The sequence below is a fragment of the Salvelinus namaycush genome, chromosome 9 (assembly GCF_016432855.1).
Source record: "Salvelinus namaycush isolate Seneca chromosome 9, SaNama_1.0, whole genome shotgun sequence".
In the NCBI taxonomy this organism is placed as follows: domain Eukaryota; kingdom Metazoa; phylum Chordata; class Actinopteri; order Salmoniformes; family Salmonidae; genus Salvelinus; species Salvelinus namaycush.
In genome coordinates, this window is record NC_052315.1 from 33288757 (window position 1) to 33299108 (window position 10352).

A 10352-nucleotide genomic window follows, 5' to 3' on the forward strand; every position below is an offset into this window, starting at 1 on the left:
TTGAATGCATGGTGTGTGTATGTGAGAGAGGAGAAAGAGGGAGCGAAACAAGGAACGACCACCCTTGATAAAGCATTAGCTACCACTGAGGTACCCAGTAAGTAAGCCATAATCACATCTCTCCATCTATCAAGGACAAAGTGAATTAGACCTCCTATTATACACATACACACACACACACACACACTATTCCCTGACCAAGGGCACAGACTTGGCGTAATAACAGAGCTAATTGGTTTTAGCTCTCAGGGCTTGAGCTGTTTTTCTTGGCAACAGTCAATCATGTTTCTTTGTGCTGTTTAAGAAAGCATGTTGCTGACTCCCATGTGGTTCTACTAGGCTAAATACATGACTGACACTATGTTATGTTGAAACAATACACAACATAAAATATACTAACAACATTTAAATGTTCTCTATTAGCTATGACTCAAATGACTGTATAAAACACAGTTAAGGGAGAAACATAATAAAATGAAGCTCAGAAGGCCCTAAAACAACAATGTAACTTTAAGCAGGATTTCTCACAGTCAGTGTTGGTGCTGTTTTGTTCACAGTGTTAGTATGTTGTTTCTCCATTCATAAAAAGCCTCCATTGACTTACACTAACAGACCTCTGAAGTGATGTCTGTGTAATATTGTTCACAAATACTCCACTAATGTTTATTTTCAATCATTTCCACTAATATTAGTGCCACCTCCTCTACTGTCTCACTCACTTCTCCTCACTCCTGAAGAGAGACCTCCCTGTTCTACTGTATGGGAACTGTTGTGTTTTACACACACACACACACACACACACACACACACACACACACACACACACACACACACACACACACACACACACACACACACACACACACACACACACACACACACACACACACACACACACACACACACACACACACACAGAGAGAGAGCGAGAACTCATTGGGTTATAGTGAAAGGGGTGAAATGTGTTTCATTGCACAACCCTAAAGGCCACAGTAAACAAATACTCTGATATCCTCTGCATTTACCATCCCTACGGGACTCAACATTAGTCATAATATCAATATAATAACTATATAGCACATTCTAGTATGATGTGAAAGTGTTTTATCAGTCTGTATTGCATCATATCTGTTCAGCTGCACTCTGAAGTTTGAATGTGGGTTATCCAACACGACAGAAAGTCAACATCGGAACCAACGAGAGCTTTGAGATGTTATCGCTGTTGTAGCTTTCGATCATAACAGCAGGATATGCTTATCTCTATATAATTACATGAAAAACTCACATTAATTAAGCATAAGTTATTAACTGATTAATCGTCATGATTGCTATAGAGGCCCCTGACATACTTCCATACATGCTAACGTGAGAATCCATCTAATCTGAGATGATTAGATGAATAGTGATGGAACACATTTTCCAGGTTTAAATAGCATCATACATCATCCACAAGAACCTTTTAATCCATGCCAAAAAGTAAAGGAAGGTAAGGAGGTAAAGAAACCCAACACCCACTCCATTCTTAGTAGTGTACAGTGACTATTTGATCCTGTGCCTGAGGAAAGGCTGTAGTTCCTGTGCTAATGTGCCTCCTAATAAATCCTATACATCATCCTGACAAAGCTCTTTGGTCGGATCCAATGACCTATAACAGCTTTAGGGGAATTTTCAGTATAACTGGACTTGGTTAGGGGACATTTCAACGGTGACTCTTTTTTGGAGACGATTTATCATGCAAACATCAGACAAAAAAAACTGCAATCCACGAACTAACTTCCCCCGAAAACCTTAATGCATTCAATCAATACAGGGTGAGGTTCCAAAGGGATGATATTACAACAGAATTCCTTCAGTTGAGCTTTTATAGGAAAACCTACTCAGTGCTGGAAACCAGAGGGAAAGTATCAGGTTCCAGCCCTGTGGTCCTTGTGCACTCTGGCAGAGATGAGACTGTTATATGATGACAGAGCTGTTATCTGTAGCCCAGTGCTGTAGTGGTAAGACAATACTACAGTCTATGATAATAGACATGTGCTGCTGTTATTAGAGGCTCAGTTCATGTTTACTGTAGCGATTTAATCTTCCGTTATGTCTAAATGTGAGAGCCCTCAGGTCAGTGCAGAAAATCGTGTGTGTGTGTGTGTGTGTGTGTGTGTGTGTGTGTGTGTGTGTGTGTGTGTGTGTGTGTGTGTGTGTGTGTGTGTGTGTGTGTGTGTGTGTAACCCTACGCATCTGAGAGAGGGTTAGGCCGACTGACAGTAACAGGACAGGTAAACCTAAACACTAAACATCCTGAGAGCTACACTGATAGGATTAATAGCCTGTGACTAAAAGGACTGACAGGTCTGAGTGCTGCATTTACATCAGCCCAATGGCCTGAGGAGACAGCAATACTTCTTCAACACTCATTACACTTACTCCTGCTAGGGGATGGGCAACTCCCATCCTGGAGAGCTAAAGGGTGTTTCAGGCTTTTGTAGGACATTATTAGCTGAATGGTGATAAGCAGGTCATGGACCTGAGGGAACTGACTTTCTGCCATATTGCTTTCTGTGAAGGGGAGTGAATAAGGGGAAATAGAGGTAGACATAACGATACACAAGAACTGCAACGCTGCTGGGTTTTTCACACTCAACAGTTTCCCATGTGTATCAAGAATAGTCCACCACCCAAAGGACATCCAGCTAACTTCACATAACTGTGAGAACCATTGGAGTCAACATGGGCCACTTCGACAGTTTGCAGTCCATGCCCCGACAAATTGAGGCTGTTCTGGGGGTAAAAGGGGGTGCAACACAATATTAGGAAGGTGTTTCTAATGTTTTGTACACTCAGTGTATAAAGAGAGAGAAAGAGGACAGACAGGAAGGAATGAGAGCCAGCAGGGCTGTTCTGTGCCACTTGGATGTTGTAGACTCTGAGCAAACACACACTCATTTTCACGCATGCATGCACACACACACACATGCGCACACACACATGCGCACACACACATGCGCGCACACACACACACACACACACACACACACACACACACACACACACACACACACACACACACACACACACACACACACACACACACACACACACACACACACACACACACACACACACACACACACACAGCATGACAGAAGACTGACTAAGAAATAATAGAACAGTTCATAACATTTTATACTATAATAATTCCAGGTCACCCATGATACAAGTCAGTATTCAACATAAATCCACGTTGGTCCTGTGGAGCTCAGTTGGTAGAGCATGGTGCTTGCAATGCCAGGATGGTGGTTTTGATTCCCATGGTGGACCAGTGCAGAAAAAAAGCATGACAAACGTATACACTCACTACTTACTGTAAGTCACTCTAGGTAAAAGTGTCTACTGAAATGTAAAGTGAAATATAATGTCTGAGGAAGTCGGGAGGTGATGCGGAAAGCAGCCACTAGGGGCAAAAGTGAGCGCTGTTACCTTCAAGTATGTTTTGCTAGGGCATGGGCGTAAGCATCTGGCCTCTAAGCAGTGGCGGTTCTAGCTTGTACGGCTCCCTGGGCGAACCCCCCCCTTCAACGCACAACACAAATAAATAATCACAACACTTAAAAATATATAAATATAAAAATACATACAAAAATAAGACTCATAAATATAAAAAATAAGTAACAAAGACAAATAGCAACAAAGTGTAGTGTATAAATACAAATAAAAAAGAGAATTGAATTATTACACTATTACCCTATTGCTAAAAAAAACCACACAAATAAAACTAAATTGCACAAATCCTATATCACACAAATACACAAATAGAATAACACACTTATGAAGAAGAGAACTTGAATATTACACTATTGCACTTCAAACAAGAAACACACAAACTAAATTGCACAACTAATTGCATTACTAATTGCTTCAGTACTGTACAAAGTTAGAGGTGCGCTATTTGATAGATTCCCCCGCTCCCCCAACCTTGGACTTCCAGTGGGGAGACCTGAGGTCAACCTACCCCTGTCCCCCTCCCCATCTCGTTCTTCTGAGTGGGAGACCATCCCAGGCAGTAGCCTGCCTAGCTCACAAACTAGAATCAGGGCCACCACTCCGGCAAGGTTAATTGACCCACAGTCCCACACGGTGACATGATATCATTGACGTGACGTGCAAATGAGCGATAGAAAACCGATCGTGCAAATGTCACCATTCTGAATATATTTATTTTTGGTTGTTCTTTCTTTATATTTTGTTGTTTATTTTATTGTATATTTGTTATTATTATTGTATTTTGTTTTGTTTTTGTGCGGGCACCCCATGCCGCCCCCGGCAAGATGCCACCCTGGACGGCTGCCCATGTCGCCTATGCCTAAATCCTATGCCTAAATCCTATGCCTAAATGCCTCTAAGCAGTGGCGGTGCCAAAGGTTGTATGTTCGAATCCAGAAATAGACATTTGTTTTTGAGATATTGGTTTTAAGCCTATGCGCAACCTTAACCCTTACCCTAACCATTCGAAGTTAACCCTAACCATAAAAATGTGGAGTTAATGCCTAAACCTAACTTTAAACACTTTGAAATGTGACGCTTGGGAAACATAGATGAGCATCTAATTCTGTTGTGAGCCTGAGAACGCTAGTTGAATAATTCATAGTGAAAGTCAGTTTCCTTGGTTTTGTGTGTTAGTCTTTTGTGTTTGGTAACAGTTCGAATAATGTGGCAGGCGCACACACACACACACACACACACACACACACACACACACACACACACACACACACACACACACACACACACACACACACACACACACACACACACACACACACACACACACACACACACACATAAACCATCTCATCTAAGGTACCCCTCTCTGTTTGCATAAAGGGATATAAAAGCATAACCATATAAGGACATACTATTACCACCAGTCAGATGACTTCCAACTGCATAGGTGATTCTAGGTATTTAACCTCCTGACAAAAAACAAAATACTCTAACACAAAACAAAACAGATTACAGTTCCGTTGGCTCAACATTCCAAAATCCTGATATGCTATTGATAAAATGTCAGTGCAGATTCTATAATTATTACACAAACATGCACGCACACACACACCTTCCACCCCTGACCAGGAGAGTTCTGAGAGAGTGGGAATGCTTTCAGCCCAGTCCAGGAAAACGTTCAGCCATAAAACCCATGACGCTGTCACACAGCTCAGGAATGGTGCTGAGGGCCATTCTAAACACAGCAGAATATTGATGCGTACTGGAGCCTGTCCAACACAGCTGGATATACTGTAGCATTGAAGTTTCATTTCAGAAAAGCAGGTGTGAAATGGCCTCTTCATTGCTATCAATTTTACCTCTTCTAAAAGCGAAATATTTTCAAACACAAATGTCTGTATCAGAATCAACCTCCAGTCCTTTCCTTGTACCCTGTCCCTGCCACCGTGTGTCTGTGTTTGCGTGTTGTATGTCTATGCCTGTGCATACACTTATCAGTCTTAAGCATGTCTGACAAGGCATCGTCAGTGAGGCAATGATTGGCTGCTGTTTAAAGAGTGCAATCACAAGAGGTTTTTCTCTGTTGTCTTTCTGAGGCGAAACGGCTGAAAATTTGCCAGCATTTATTTACCCATGTCTCCTCTGACTGACACTACTGGACTACTGCCAGGCAGAGGAGAGCAATCACCATCCTCATACCTTTCTCATACCTTTCTCATACCTTTCTCTCTCGATCTTTCTCTCTGTCTCTTTCTCTCTTGATCTTATTGTCTCTGTCTCTTTCTCTCTTGATCTTATTGTCTCTGTCTCTTTCTCTCTTGAATTTATTGTCTCTGTCTCTTTCTCTCTTGATCTTTCTGTCTCTCTTGATCGTTCTGTCTCTCTCTCTTTCTCTCTTGATCTTTCTGTCTCTCTCTATTTCTCTCTTGATCTTTCTGTCTCTATTTCTCTCTTGATTTTTCTGTCTCTCTCTCTTTCTCCCTGTTTCTCTCTCCCTCTCTTTCTCTCATTCTCTATCTTTCTCTTTATTGCTCTCTCTCTCTCTGCCTACACTGTGTCCTGGTAGGGTCTGCAGAGCTGAAGTACAGCTATATAGCTCGGAGCAGGCTGGCCTGGGATGGCTAGAATAACAAGGTAGCAGGTTATGACTGTGTCTTTATCCTGCCCTGCCTGTTACACTGACCACAGGGTGTTAGAGAGTTTCCAAACAGCCACTGTGTGTGAATGTTGTGTCTGTGTGTGTGTGTGTGTGTGAATGTTGTGTGTGTGTGTGTGTGTGTGTGTGTGTGTGTGTGTGTGTGTGTGTGTGTGTGTGTGTGTGTGTGTGTGTGTGTGTGTGTGTGTGTGTGTGTGTGTGTGTGTGTGTGTGTGTGTGTGTGTGTGTGTGTGTGTGGGTGTGTGTGTGTGTGTCCAACATTATGAAAACTTTTACCAAACACACACATACGTAACCAAAGAAAAACAAGGAATCATTATACTTATACAATGTTATGAACTATTATATTATTTCATTGTCAATCTTCTGCCATGCTGGCTCTTTGAGCTTTTTTTGAAGCAAAAACTTCAGCTCTACTTCAGATTTTGACAGAAGGGTATTAAGCCACTGAGTCAACACAGTGACCAGACAGTACCACACCCACCCACACACACACAAACACACAGACCAGACAGACACACACAACCTCAGAACACAGACTATTAGCACTGAGGTGAGAGAAAAAGTGTGTAGCGAGGAGGAGAGTTTACTACTGTCAGAAGACTGTCAGAATGTCCTCATACCAAACTCCTCTTAAACATTCTGTCTATGACTCTCTGAAATACTCCTCATACCCCAGGGGGCTAAGTATTTTCATCAACATCGTATGCAGTATTTATGGACTGTGGGAGATAAAGACAACACTATATCATAAAGAGAAAGAAATATGTATACCATATGAGGCTTATCCAATGTTCAACTCCTGGCTCATGGTAGCCTAGTTTTATGAGAACTATCCAGCTGTTCTATTTCTAGCTAGATTCTACAAATCAAATTCTACAAGCTTTGTCCTACTCCTCTGTAGCTTTGTCCTACACCTCTGTAGCTTTGTCCTACACCTCTGTAGCTTTGGAACACACCACTTGTTAGTAAACCAATCTAAACCTTGTCAATAAACTATTTGTGTGATTTTCTTGTAAGCCTACTGTTTTGTGAGAAATAGTTAGACATGCTCTTGCCTGGCAACCCGATGTTGAATTGCAATGAATTCTATGTAGGACAGAAATTAGCTTTTGAATCAGGAACGTTTCCTCTCATGACCTCTAAATACCAGAATGTCGAATGAAATCATGTTCATTTACTTTACAGGTTGTCCATGTGGTTGGTCTGTTTGGCGGTTGGAATGTGTGTCAATATATCCACAGGAAATTATAATTTCATATTTTCAAAGTGATGGTAGTGCATTCAGATTCCTATCACCTGTAGCATTTGCAGAACCATGTAAACATGCTTACGACCTAGGCAAGTATGCATGCGTCACCTGCATGTCTTTTCATCTTGTGTGCATGCTTCAGGTAAAATAAATCTGAATGCACTACCCAGCGCTTTGAACAGTTGATGTAATTATACTTTCCTGTGGATATATTGTCTCACTTTCCCACTGCCAAAAGGACCAACCGCACAGACAACCTGTAAAGTACTGTACATTAAAATATGATTTGATTCAACATTCTGGATTGTAGAGGTCGTGAGAGAAAACGCTCCTGTGTGTTCGTGTTTGCCAATGTCGGGTTTCCAGACAAGAAGTGCTCTAGCTGTGCCATTAGTCATAATTCAATATGCGGCAGTTAAGAGCTGTTGGCAAACTGATGAAGACATCAAAACATGCTGCTTACAAAAAACATTGCCTAAAATACCAACACCCAATGAAATATGTACCTAACAACACGTGCATTTGGCTATTCATCGTAAACTTTTCTAACCAGATTAATTATTTGCATTATGCATGGGCAAGTTCTACACGAATGTTCACATACATGAAGCGTTGACTTATTTGTTAATCGAGCCTAATAAATAAAATAACCCATAATTCTTTATCAATTTACCTGTTCTCAACGTCCTCTTGTCGCTCCTGGAGCGGGATTCCTCCCGTGCGTAATGATGACAGGAGCAGAGGAGCCAGGAGGTTAAGAACTCACACACAACTCAGCAACAACTTTACCTAAACCTTTCATTGACGCGCACTGCTCTCTCCAAACAATAAAACAGTCAACGGGCTAGCTGGGTTATATCACAGCAGCAATAAAAGTCGCACAAACTAAATACCCCGATATTTCCCCGCCCTTCCTTTTTATTCAACTCTGAGCGGTTTGACGCACGCTCGGTACTCCCCGCCACAGCGACGAACTCTCTGTGCATTCCACTTGCGCATGCTGGATAGATAGAGATGAGTTGGATGTGCGGCGTTTTGCCTCAAGGGAGGTGGGGATGGCAAACCCCCACCCAATAAAAAAAATGCTTACGTTATAGGTAATAATAAACTGCACTGCTGTATAACCTCTGCTGTATAACCTCCAAAACACATCGATTTGAATATATTTAAACTAGGGCTCTATTCAATCAAATCCGCTTTAGCCAACATACACATAACGGTTGTTTTGGCAGTGTTGGAGGTGGAACTGTGTTAGAGCTGTCAAATCCACAAGAAGCTCCTGACATTATACCTAAAGTTGACATTGCCACTGGCTGCATGGAGACGAATTAAGAGAAATCCAATGCAGCCTTGTTTGGACACAGGAATGTGAGATGTAATCTACACCTGATTAGACTGATAGAAATCCTAATTATTTCATAAAATTATTTTTTAATTGGAGCATCATTATTAGCCTAAACTTTCTCATTCAGAACTTTCAGAACTCACCGATTTGACAGCTCCAATGCAGTTACACCTCTGACACAACTGACATTTTCAGATATGTGGGTGTCAGCTATCGCTCGTTAACTTTTGATCTGATTGAATCTAGGCCCCACTGTTTTAAACCTACACTAAAAAAAATGCTGGGTTAAAAGCAACCCAGCACTGGGTAAATAGTGTACGGAACCAACCAGGACTTAGAGGTAGGTGTAACTGAGTAAATGTAAATCTGTATCCCTCCATTTAGTATGATATAGTATGTTAGTTCACATGGATGTCCATCGTGATATGTTAGGAATTACAATTCGTATGATATGTTACGAATTGCAATTTGTAAAATATGTTATGAATTTGCAATACATATGATATGTTATGAATTCCAATTTGTTGTGGCTAACATTAGCTATGTGGATAGCGCTAATGTAACCTATGTGGCTAATGTTAGCTAGGCTAGGGGTTAGGGGTTAAGGATAGGGTTAGGAGTTAGGTTAAAGGGTTAAAAGAAGGCAAAGACACTTTTGTAGCTTTAATGAGCCTTACAAAATAGTATGATTTACTCAAGTGCCTATGCATATCCCAATGTTGGGAGAGTTACCACTTTGTAATAATATTTCAATAATAATGTTACTACTTCCCGATAGTTATTTTGGCCAGGTGTGAGAGTAAATGTCATTCCTGTTCATGTTAAATTTGTACACTGCAAAGTTCACTTTTCATTCAATATTCAAAATTGTTAAATTATGAGCCTAGTTGGTTTAGCGACAAAAAAAGCCAGGAGCCTTCATGCTAGCCATGATTGGCTGAGATAACCTCTACTTCCACACAATCCCGGATCCGGGAGCACCCCCATCAGTAAAAAAGCTGACTAGCATAGCCTAGCATAGCGTCACAAGTAAATACTAGCATCTAAATATCATTAAATCACAAGTGTAAGACACCAGATGAAAGATACACATCTTGTGAATCCAGCCATCATTTCTGATTTTTAAAATGTTTTACAGGGAAGACACAATATGTAAATCTATTAGCTAACCACGTTAGCAAAAGACACCACTTTTTTTACTCCACCATTTTTTTACTGCATCAGTAGCTATCACAAATTCGACCAAATAAAGATATAAATAGCCACTAACCAAGAAACAACTTCATCAGATGACAGTCTGATAACATATTTATTGTATAGCATATGTTTTGTTAGAAACATTTGCATATTTCAGGTATAAATCATAGTTTACCATTGCAGCCACCATCACAACTCTCACCAAAGCGACTAGAATAACTACAGAGAGCAACGTGAATTACCTAAATACTCATCATAAAACATTTCTGAAAAATACACAGCGTACAGCAAATGAAAGACAAACATCTTGTGAATCCAGCCAATATTTCAGATTTTTTAAGTGTTTTACAGCGAAAACACAATATAGCATTATATTAGCTTACCACAATAGCAAACCACACAACAGC

General features: G+C 40.8%; 1 protein-coding gene across 2 annotated transcripts in view; it reads right to left on the reverse strand.

Moving 5' to 3' along the window:
* LOC120053979 (semaphorin-3D-like) overlaps positions 1 to 8358 on the reverse strand; it is a 64375-nt gene extending 56017 nt beyond the window's left edge. For both annotated transcript variants that reach the window (XM_039001326.1, XM_039001325.1), the window contains exon 1: positions 8077 to 8358. The gene's annotated coding sequence lies outside the window, so the exon portion shown is untranslated. The remainder of the gene's footprint in view (positions 1 to 8076) is intronic.
* Positions 8359 to 10352: the final 1994 nt, after the last annotated feature.